The sequence below is a fragment of the Camelina sativa genome, chromosome 4 (genome assembly GCF_030686135.1).
Source record: "Camelina sativa cultivar CO46 ecotype springtype chromosome 4, ASM3068613v1".
Taxonomy (NCBI): Eukaryota; Viridiplantae; Streptophyta; class Magnoliopsida; order Brassicales; family Brassicaceae; genus Camelina; species Camelina sativa.
In genome coordinates this window covers 9,278,629-9,289,245 of record NC_141883.1, presented here as the reverse complement: position 1 = coordinate 9,289,245, position 10,617 = coordinate 9,278,629, and the positions used below count along the sequence as shown (strand labels likewise).

The window sequence follows — 10,617 nt, the reverse complement described above, 5'->3', positions numbered from 1 at the left end:
TATAAAGAACAAAAACTAATATAACTTTTTGGGAATTTTGTCAATTCTACCACATTTGCTTAAAAAGTTTCAAGTTCTACCACAAATAAAAACACCTTTTTCGATCTACCACATGAGATAGATAAATTGACTAAACTGCCCTACATGTAATTGACTGGAAATAACACGTGAATTATTTTTTATGTATTTAGATTTTTTAATTGATTTACCAAATAATTACAATATATATAATAGACAAAATATAAGTTGTGGATAATATTTATCCTTCAAAAAATAATTATATTTGACATAAGTTTATCTACCACCACTAAATTAGTGTGTCGTAGACTAATAAACGATAGAAATTACTTATAAGTTGTCCATTAAAAATATTATAGTAGATAAATATTTCTCTTAGACAAGATTCTGGATAGTAGACAAAAAATATTACAGTGGACAACAAATGTTGTAGACCAATAAAAATAATGTGAAACAATTAACATGATGGACAAAAAAACATCATGGCCCATTTTCAGAAAACCTAATCTCCTTTTGCAACAATCCCATAGCATAGTGTGGCGGCTACGCAGCAATGAGCAGATGATCAGAATTGAGGCACTCATTACTGGAGAGGAAGGTTCCGCAGAAATTTGAATTGATGCAGATCTGAAGACTTGAGGTGGATCTAGAGGTAAAAGCTTCAACATATGAGATGTCGACAGAGCTTGGGTCTGTAAGAGTGTCGCTGGACTACTACTCCGCCTCCTGCCACTGTTGATTGAAAAGATTTTGAAGCTTGTCTGCTTAAAAAGAGGTTGTGAGGTTTGAAAGTTTTGAAAAGATTGAGACAGCTGGAAAAGAGTTAAATCAGAAAAGAGATTGAAAAAAAAGTTAACATGGAGAACAAGATCCCAAAGCTTCAACGGCGCCGGTGAGAAAGGTAGGGTTTCTCGATATTGGGCATGGGAGAGAATGGTACAAAACACATATATAATATATATGTATATATATATATATATATTTCTTTAGTTTTGTAAAAATAAATTAGGTAATCAGAGAAGGATAGTTTAGTCAATTCATATGATGTATGTGGTACTCTAGGAAATGATTATGTAATGTTGTAGAAGCCATAAGAAATGTTTTGTAATGTGGTAGATTTGTTAGAAATCTCTAACTTTTTTCTTTGCTATACATATATATATATATATATTATTAAATACTAAATAAAATATATAATTCATAGTGTGCATATATTTAAATTAATATCTTATTTATCAGAAAAAAGAGTGTAAATTTTGAATGTGGCTTTTTTTGATATATATACCAAAGAAGACATTGATCATAGATTTTATTTGTTATTTGTAAAATATTTAATTTTTACTCTTTATATATATATATATATATATAAACTCTTTAGTGCATAATATATATAATACAAAGAGTAATGATATAATAACATATATTTTATTGATACATTACCTACATATAACATTTTTTTTGGTTGCGCTGTTTTTAATCGATTGTCTACATATATATATATATATATATCTCTGATTGATATAATATCAGAATGTTATTGTGCCTCAATGGTAGAGAGGTGGTTATGGGTCATAAAGGTAGGCAGTTCAATTTTTGCTGGGCTCAAACTTTTTCGTCTTATTCTTCTAATGAAAACAAGGTCGTTTTGGTTTAACGGAGATTCTAACGGAATGAACCCTGTCATCGTCGTGCCTTAAATGGCCTAGTCAACGAAAGTTACCTATTTTTTAACAAAGTCAACTAAAACTTGGTGATTTAAATGATATTTCAGAAGTTGATGGTTTTTTTGGCCACAATTTGAAAGTTGGAGATTTTTTTGACATTTTTCCCGTTATTTAATGATGTGGTATGATTGATATATATATATATATTTTTTTGACAACTGGTATGATTGATATCATTTGATGATATGGTATAATTGATTTTAATTGATATGTTCTTCTAGTGTATTCATATGTCTATAAATCATATATATGATTCATATTAAATAATTCTATTAATAAATAATTATTGATATAAAAATTACTGTTTAACTAACGGTTTCAATACAGTTACAATTAATTAACTGTTATGGTTAATATAATCTAACCATATATTTATATTTAACAGTTACAGTTTTTAACTATTTTATATGGTTATGGTTTAGATATGGTCCGGAATATAATTACAATTTAGTTTTGATCATGTCTAATATATAACTTTGGTGGAGAAGTTGATCATATAAAAGTGACAATTTATGCAACAACAGTCTAAACTATAATATTTTTTTTGGGTTAAATTGGAATCTTTAAAAGATTTGGTGGTATAGACTAAAGTTTTATTTATTATAGTCATTTCAAAAAATATTTAGTGAGATTCCTTTAATTTAAAATGATATATGTTAATGAATAATATAAAGAGTAAACATTGAATATTGAATTTCAAATTATTTTTGGTTCATTATAAGACAAAAAAAATATGTATCAATATACAAATTTTTAGAAATTTCTTTAAGGGAAATTACCTAGAATATTACTAAAAAGTATTCTTATTACAATAATAATACGTTTGAAAACCTGATTACTAAAACAATACAGAAATATTTGATTATTACTTCTAAACCAGGGTTTTGTGTTTTATTACAGTAATGCCATTTACAAATGATTTAAGAGAAAGGTAGAGAATTCCAATAAAAGCAGGAATCAAACAATTGAAGGTTTGGGTGTTTGTCTTACTAAAGTTGGGTTATCTGCAAATTAAGAATGGGTATTTAAGAAACTATTTGGTTACTGAGCGGCGAGGATTGAATCTGGGTGGAGGACGGACGGCGTCGAGACGAAGGACGAGTTGACGGCGAGGTGGTTTGAAGTTGAGGAGGAGGTAAATTTTCCATTCTTGTCTTCGTTCCTTAATCAAAATTTCTATATCGTGGTTTAATCTATATTGCTTATTGTTTAGTAAGATTTTGAGTATTACATAGTAGCGTTTTATTTTGTGGAATGGTTGTTCTGACGATATTCATGTCGATATATTGATGTCAGTTTTCAGTATGATGTTGAACTTAGTATTTAGGAAGATATTTGTGAGTTGATTCGTTGATAAACTAAGCAACAGATGTTTTGTGATGTTGAATTAATAACAAAACTAATGCTTCTATCGTAGATATGGGGTCGACCAATGATGCTAAGAGGTATCCAAGTAGGCTGTATCGGGATGGTAAATGTCCACTGCAGATAAGAAGCATGCACCACGATTGTAGTGTGTCCAATATTGCTGCTTTGAAAGCTTCCGTTGGTGATGAGGTGTACGGGAAAATAAGAGAGAAATCGCAACTGGGAGTGTTACTGGATCTAGCAGAATCTAACTACTTATTTTGTGGAAAGACCATCCAATATCTATTGAGCAATCAATTGGCAATAGATATTCTATCCGAGCTATGGTTTATTGTTGGAGGAAAGCCGCTAAGGTTCTCTCTATATGAATATGAAGAAATTAGTGGGCTGAATTGTGAGAAGAATGATGAAACAGAGTGTGAAGACGATCATACACTTTTATGGGCGGCTTTAAATGTAGATGCTTTTATTGGGCCAAACTGGCACGAGCTAGTTGCAGGTTTGAGAAGCTGTTGTGGGTGGCCTGGTGACATGAAGACTCAGATTGTTCGGTTGTATCTTGTGCATGTTGGAGTGCTTGGTTTATCAAGGATCAGTACGATACCTCTGAAATATGCAAAAAGGGTGTTGAATGAAAAAGCATTTGAGATTTTTCAATGGGGTAGGGTTGGTTTCAAGAGTTTAGTTGATTCCATTAAAGTCCTTGGGTTACATAACAATGCATATACCCTCCATGGATGTGTCCATTTGAGAGTGTGAAGGTGTTGGGGGCTAGCTATGGTAATGTAAGAGTAGGTGTAGATTTGCCTTTGTTAAGGTGGGCAAGAGGGAGGCCAAGGAAGGATATTGAAGCCTTCATATCCGGGAGCAAACTCCTTAATAATGGAGAGGTATTCCTACAATCTACCTAACAATTATTGGTTAGCAGTTTATCTAATAGAAGCATATCTCAATCTTATTGTATCCAAAATGCAGCTTGAGGTGAAGCATCTAATACCAAAACCTATGGAGTTCATATATCCAGATTGGCCAGGAGAGAATTCGGTGTTTGGTGTAGGGAAGGGGGGAAGCTGAAACTGGATAATCTGCTGATTGATGTGATAAATGGCGTAGTGGGAGAAAGTGTTGCTATACGTCGTCAGCACCGTGAGCCTTACGGAGTGCTTCAATCAGAGTTACAGTTAATTGTGGGCGATAAGGTGGCTGATGAGGACGACTACAACAACGAGTTTTGGACGGAGTATGTTATGTCTGATATGTGTGGGGAAGATATTGTTTACGCTTTTGCTACTTGAATTATGAACCGTCAACTACATGTTATGATTTAACATTGGTGTACGGCTCATTACCTTTATGTATGATGAATACCGTATCTTTGTCTCCAATTACGACCAAATTTTATTAAATTTCCCATTTATTTTTCATCCTATGCAAGTGTCAAAGGAATTCGTCCGTGTACACATGTAAATAACTTTCATTTGAGCAAACAACCCCTTACATCTTACTCCTTTGATAGTTGGATTTACCGAGAAGAGGGTTTGATGGATTTACCCTCATCCACTACTTCTCGTGAATAATTATTAAAAATACATACTAGTGCGAAATACGTGTCGAGCTCGCATATTGGATTTGTTATGCATTATATACGAATTAGACAAATATTAGCTGTATCTACTGCACCCACTAACCCTATGCTAAGACATTACACTAGTAGGTTCTACGATTTGACAACTCCTATATGGGAAAGTCGTTGATGACTTATTATTAGAAATGATTCTTATCTCATAATTGTATTTTACTGAACGCTTTTTATTTACGTAATTATCATCACCTTTTCCCAACGAGTATAGTAAACCTTATATCTGATAACGAATTAAAATTTTGGTTATACCGAGATGACGAGATATAAATATTTTCTTCGTGAACCAGTTATCTGATACGTAATTGTGACGTCGTCCTTTTCCCAACGATATCTGATTATGCATTTGGTTAAACCGATAGTTAGAGAAATATATATAACAGATTATATTGACCAATATATAACAAATATCCCCAACTAAATCATAAATATTTTACGCATATATGGCAGTCCTAACGTTTCCGTTTAAGCAATACTCATTTTACTGTGGTAACATTTAATAATTAAACGAGAAAAAAATATCATAATGGCGAATCCACACAATAAGTTCCCAGATCTACCTGATGATATTTTTCTCGAAATCGTTAGGCTTCTCGCAATAGATGGATTGTCGAACCTTGCTCCAATCTTAAAGTCAGGTCGGCGAGGATGGAAGACGGTGCTCGACCCGTATGTTCTAAAGGATGCTAGCATCTACAACATCTGTTGGCATCCATTATTGTTCCAAACATCACATGGCCCAAATAGTGGACCCCAAGATAAAGGGATTCATAGGCGGATGTTCAGAAGATGCTTCAAAGCTGGCAACAAAGTTGCAATATACTTCGAGGGCCTCTGGATTGTTGCAGAGGAGAGAGACATTAGGCGAGGTATTTTTATTCTATCTTGTAATGTTCCCGCAGACGCTGAGTCAACACTTGCATGTGGTATTTTTTCTATGTTATATGGGCATGAGCAGATGACGGTTCATTTTCTTCACTTGTTTGATGTACATCACTGTCCACTCAAATCTCATGGAGTAAATGTCATTGGCAAGGCTGTGTTCTGACGGTTGTTTTTATACCAGGTGGCGCTACAAAACACGTTCAAGGATAAACTAGTATACCCATCTACTCACCTGATCCCTAATCCGGAGTGTGCCGCCATCTGTTGTATCCAAGCGGGGTTCTTCTCTGTCAACTTTCAAGATTACAACATCTTGTGTACTAATTGCGGACTTTGGTGGTTGGCGAAATCTATTTGTGAAATCCTTTAGTTCTATAAACCGCCCTGTGTCTTTAAAGTATAAACTTGTTAAGGATGTACGATTATAGAAGGGATGGTACGTACACGTGAACTTATATGAACGTTGGTACGTACATCGACAATTTTTTGGGAAATGTTATAAGTAATACGTTCGACGCTGAAGGTCATGGTTATCTCAGATTATGGTTTGTCAATTAATTCAATCCCATTGGTAAACAGCTAATTTAAATTATTATTACATCGCCAGCACGAAACGTCGCACATTCACTCTGACTATGGTGCGTGTATGGTAATTAAAAATTACGAAACCAAATGTACGGTACCATGCGTTGTGTACATACAAATGCATAGTTTTGCATTTGGTTATTCCGATACGCCCCACAAGATAAAACACTTTGGTTCCAGTATGTAAGCAACTGTTATGTACGATGACCTGCTCCTCTGTATGTACATATATACATAGTTGTGGGAATGGGGATTATGCTCTACATCTGTGTATGAGGACAGTAACAATTTGTGTTGTACGCTTGTTACACAAAGATAGTTATTGTTGGTAGTTGTTATATTGGTCATTTCATAGAATGCATTGGTTGATTAGAAAATAAACTTCGACATACACCACATAACACTTCCATCTTTTTACAAAAAAAACAAACAAAAGGTACATAATATTGAAGCATAAACCAAGTTGTCGACGGAAAATTATAAGGTTCAGCCGCAGAAAATGAAAAGTGGCTGTTAGAAGAATGTGAATAACTCTTGTGCATACCTGTAGAAAAAACAGGTCTTACACCCAATTATGTATCTACAACAACTACAGCTAGGGTGTTGGAGGACCGAAGTCGATGCTCTAACTTCAAACGGGGGACCACAAAGGTGGAGGTTTGCAACATGGAACATCACCATGGCAGTGACTTCAACGGCGGTGTTCATATGAGGAACCATCTCCCAGAAAATATTGCCAAACGCCTCAGCCTCCACCCCATGGCCGATGCACGTTGCGAACAACATATAAGCAAAGTTTGCATACGGATCAGTTGGTGCAACAATGCGGTGCATTGCCATACCTTCTGCAACTGTCGGGGAGCTCGAGGCAAGCCTGACGCCCTCAAGGTAAGTCACTACGATGTGGCCCCTCTGGAGAAGAAGTTCAAAGTAGGACCTGAACTTAGACTCCATATGGATGAAGTGTGGCCATGACACAAACGGTCGAAGCTGAACAGTGTTGACGTCGACAGTGTTCAGCGCTTCAGGCAAGACCTGGAGGTGGGTGACAGACACGTGGATGAAATTGATAAGGAGGCTTGTAGGGTTTGGCCATTTGATAGCCACATAAATCTTATTTGGAGGGGGTTTATGGTATATCTTTGTAGAGTCGATATGGTAATAGGGCCTTAGTTGCTATGTGAAGGAACATATTGATCTTTATACGTAAGACCTATATATAGAGAGAATAATTGTTCAATTTTGTTGCTACATCAGGTAATTATTTCGATGTTGTTGGAAGTTGATAGACTCCCATAAATGGTTATATTGTATAGTGGAAGATTTATATCTAGTAATGATGTATTGTAGAGTAGAAGATTTATATCCAATTGTGGATTATGTTACGAAGTCTGAGATGAGTACCTTTAGTAGGCATGTACGTATATATGTCAAATTACATAATTGCGATGTGACATGCAGTTGACAACTACAACTCCGCAAATCACATCGATTTAAATTGACCTACATGGATGTCAAATCAGTTTAAATTTGACATTGCATTAACTTTGGTGGGTGTTAAGTACATCTACTAATGGAAAAAAATCCAAGTAATGATTATATAATAAATTAAAGGGAGAGTAGTTTCAATATGTAGTGTATGATATACAAGTACAATTAAGCTACATAAACATGTAAATGTTCTCCAAGGTTGTAACTATTGATTTTGTACAAATGCTTAAGCTAATATTTACGTATGTAACGTAACGTATAAAATGATTATAGATATATCTTTACTTAACATGTTACTATAATCAGTTTATGCCCAGTTTGAGAGAAACATAATATGTACTAGGATTTACCCTGTGGTTTACCACGGTACCATTTTTTTTTTACATTATCAAATTTTGTTTGTTTACAAAAGTGTCTAGTTTTTTGTTTAGTTTGCTAAGACATACTAAATATATTTTCACAATCTCAGTTTGATAAAACTAACTATACATATATAGGAGATGAGGTCCACAATTTATAGTGCTATATATATATATGTATATATATATATATAACTTATTTGTTATGGTGCTGACTTTATAACTTAAGGTGTATCTTCTTTCATTTTTTTAAATTCAGAATTTAAGTTGTGTTGCTTCATAGTTTTATTGTTTTTTATAAAGATTTAGATATATTGAACTATAATAAATAACAAAATTAGTTTTCAATGAATCTAACATATATATATATATGTTTAGAATTTTATACCCCATATTAATGATTTTTTAGTGATTTTTGTTTTACTTGTTTACAACACAAAATATAAGAATAAAATTTAAAAGGAATTGTCACTACATAGTTTTGATAAAATACATATTAGCCTATTAATTTACTATCCCATATTAAAATAGGATAGCTTTATTTGTGACATAAATTGAACATCAAAGTAATGTTCATAAATTTTTCAAGAAGACAAAATCGTACTATTTTAGTTAGTCTATTAATTGTGGTAGACTGGTAGTAATGCTAAATAAAGAAAATCCGTTATACTGCTTATTTTTATTTTCATTTCTTTGTACGTCCTTATTGTCCCAAAGAAAATGTTAGGAAGTAACAAAAAAAGAGTCATATTTGGCATTGGTGTGCTTTATATTTGCGTTATTAATTTGATTTTTTTTAACTTACATCGTAAAAGACAGGGAAAAAACCCAATTTTTTCATCTTGACCTGGAAAAGAAAATATAATTCTCCATCATCAACCTTGATTCTTTTCATTATCATCCTCTTTTTTTTTTTTTGAACAACAGTAAGGCATGCTATATAACATCATTTTCCTCTTTTCATTATCTGAGACTTTCTTATGCGATTAAACCAGAAATTAAGGCATGCTATATAAAAATAAAAGTACTCTAGAAAACTCACTTTTCAACTCTTAAATAAATATCGATTTATTAGTTGGATTGTTGTTCGCTTTAAGCAAGTCCACTCCCCAATGTTAACGATTTGGCCATCTAGAAAGAAAAGAAAAAATTATTTAGTATAGTTGCTAAAAATCTGAAACAATGACTCATCTACAAAAACAATTAAGACGTGGACTTATGTAAAATACAAATCAACAACCAATAAACAAATATAAAGCAGCCATTGGAATATTAAGGGGTTGGTTTGTGTTTCTAAGCTAAATGCTCGTTTGAGATTGTGCATTTTCGTTGAAATATAACCTTGGTATTTATAGAGTTTACTGGTGATGATAATAGTAGTTGTGATATCAAATCGCAAAAGAAATTGGTGAGCAAGGAAAATATCTTTGCTAATCATACAGTTACAAATTAATAGGAAAGAATAAAACGTGAAAATAAGGAATATGCCATTGTATTTCACTCAATTTATGTTAATTTTCTCCATGGTATATAAATTAGTCACAGAAAATTTAGAGTTTAATTTGATTTTATTGTGAGAAATGTTAGCATTTATTATCAATTAATTTGTTATTAAGATTTATCCCATAAAAGGTAGTAGTAAATCGGGACATATTATATTTTTGAGTTTCATATCTTAATTAAATCTTACCTAATATGATTGTATCTTTAATTTGTTGCTATAATATAGAGATGTAAATAAGTTAGCAAGTCGGATAGAATATTCGTGTGATAAAAAATCACATATATTTTGGAAAAGATCCGATTTTGCAATCGGTTTTGATTATTTAAGAAAACCCGACCCGAATAAGAGAAAAAGAAGATGGCACAAATTTGTACTTCAAAAATGTTAAGATAGATTGGTAACTCTCGCATATTGCTTTACTCCTTTTGTTTGCATCTGTCCGTCATGAAACGATGATTAGTTATGTACGTCAATTAAATCAGTTAGGTTGTACGAACATGTCATATTGTTCGTGGTTAACTATATAATTTTCCTTTAATTACCAAAATGGCATCGCTGACATATGTTAATTAAATTAGAAGATCAATAGGGATACAAGAAAAGATGGAAACAGAAATGATGAAATGCAAAGATACATAGTTATGGTAATGAGAAAATTTCGTTGTCACTACTAAAGCATTTGACTAATTCGGCGTGCGCACCACCACAGTGTGCATTTGTTGCAAAGATGCTTGTACGGACCGTCCATATTAATGTTAAATGTGAGGGCGCACTTAATCACGCACGGAGGAGTTGTTATTTCTCCATCGTCAGGGTAATCAAAAAACACACCATAAGTGTTATTGTCTGCTGTTCCATACTTCCTAAGCTCACTGATGAGTTCCTCACATAGCTCTCCCACCTCTTCAGAGTCAAGTGGGTAGTGGTTTTTAGAAAACAACCGAAGCAAATTACCGGCCTGGTCACTGTACCCATTACAGATGCACAACATAGCACACACAAGGATAGCGTCGGCATGTGATGGGACGTTACGCTGTAGTAACT

General features: G+C 33.3%; 1 long non-coding RNA gene across 1 annotated transcript; it reads right to left on the bottom strand.

Moving 5' to 3' along the window:
* Positions 1 to 8,799: 8,799 nt before the first annotated feature.
* Positions 8,800 to 9,573, bottom strand: LOC147945649 (uncharacterized). Its single transcript, XR_015596341.1, has 3 exons — positions 9,411 to 9,573; positions 9,112 to 9,200; positions 8,800 to 8,916 (listed from the first exon to the last, which is right to left on the bottom strand). It is a non-coding gene; the product is annotated as an uncharacterized LOC147945649 (long non-coding RNA).
* Positions 9,574 to 10,617: the final 1,044 nt, after the last annotated feature.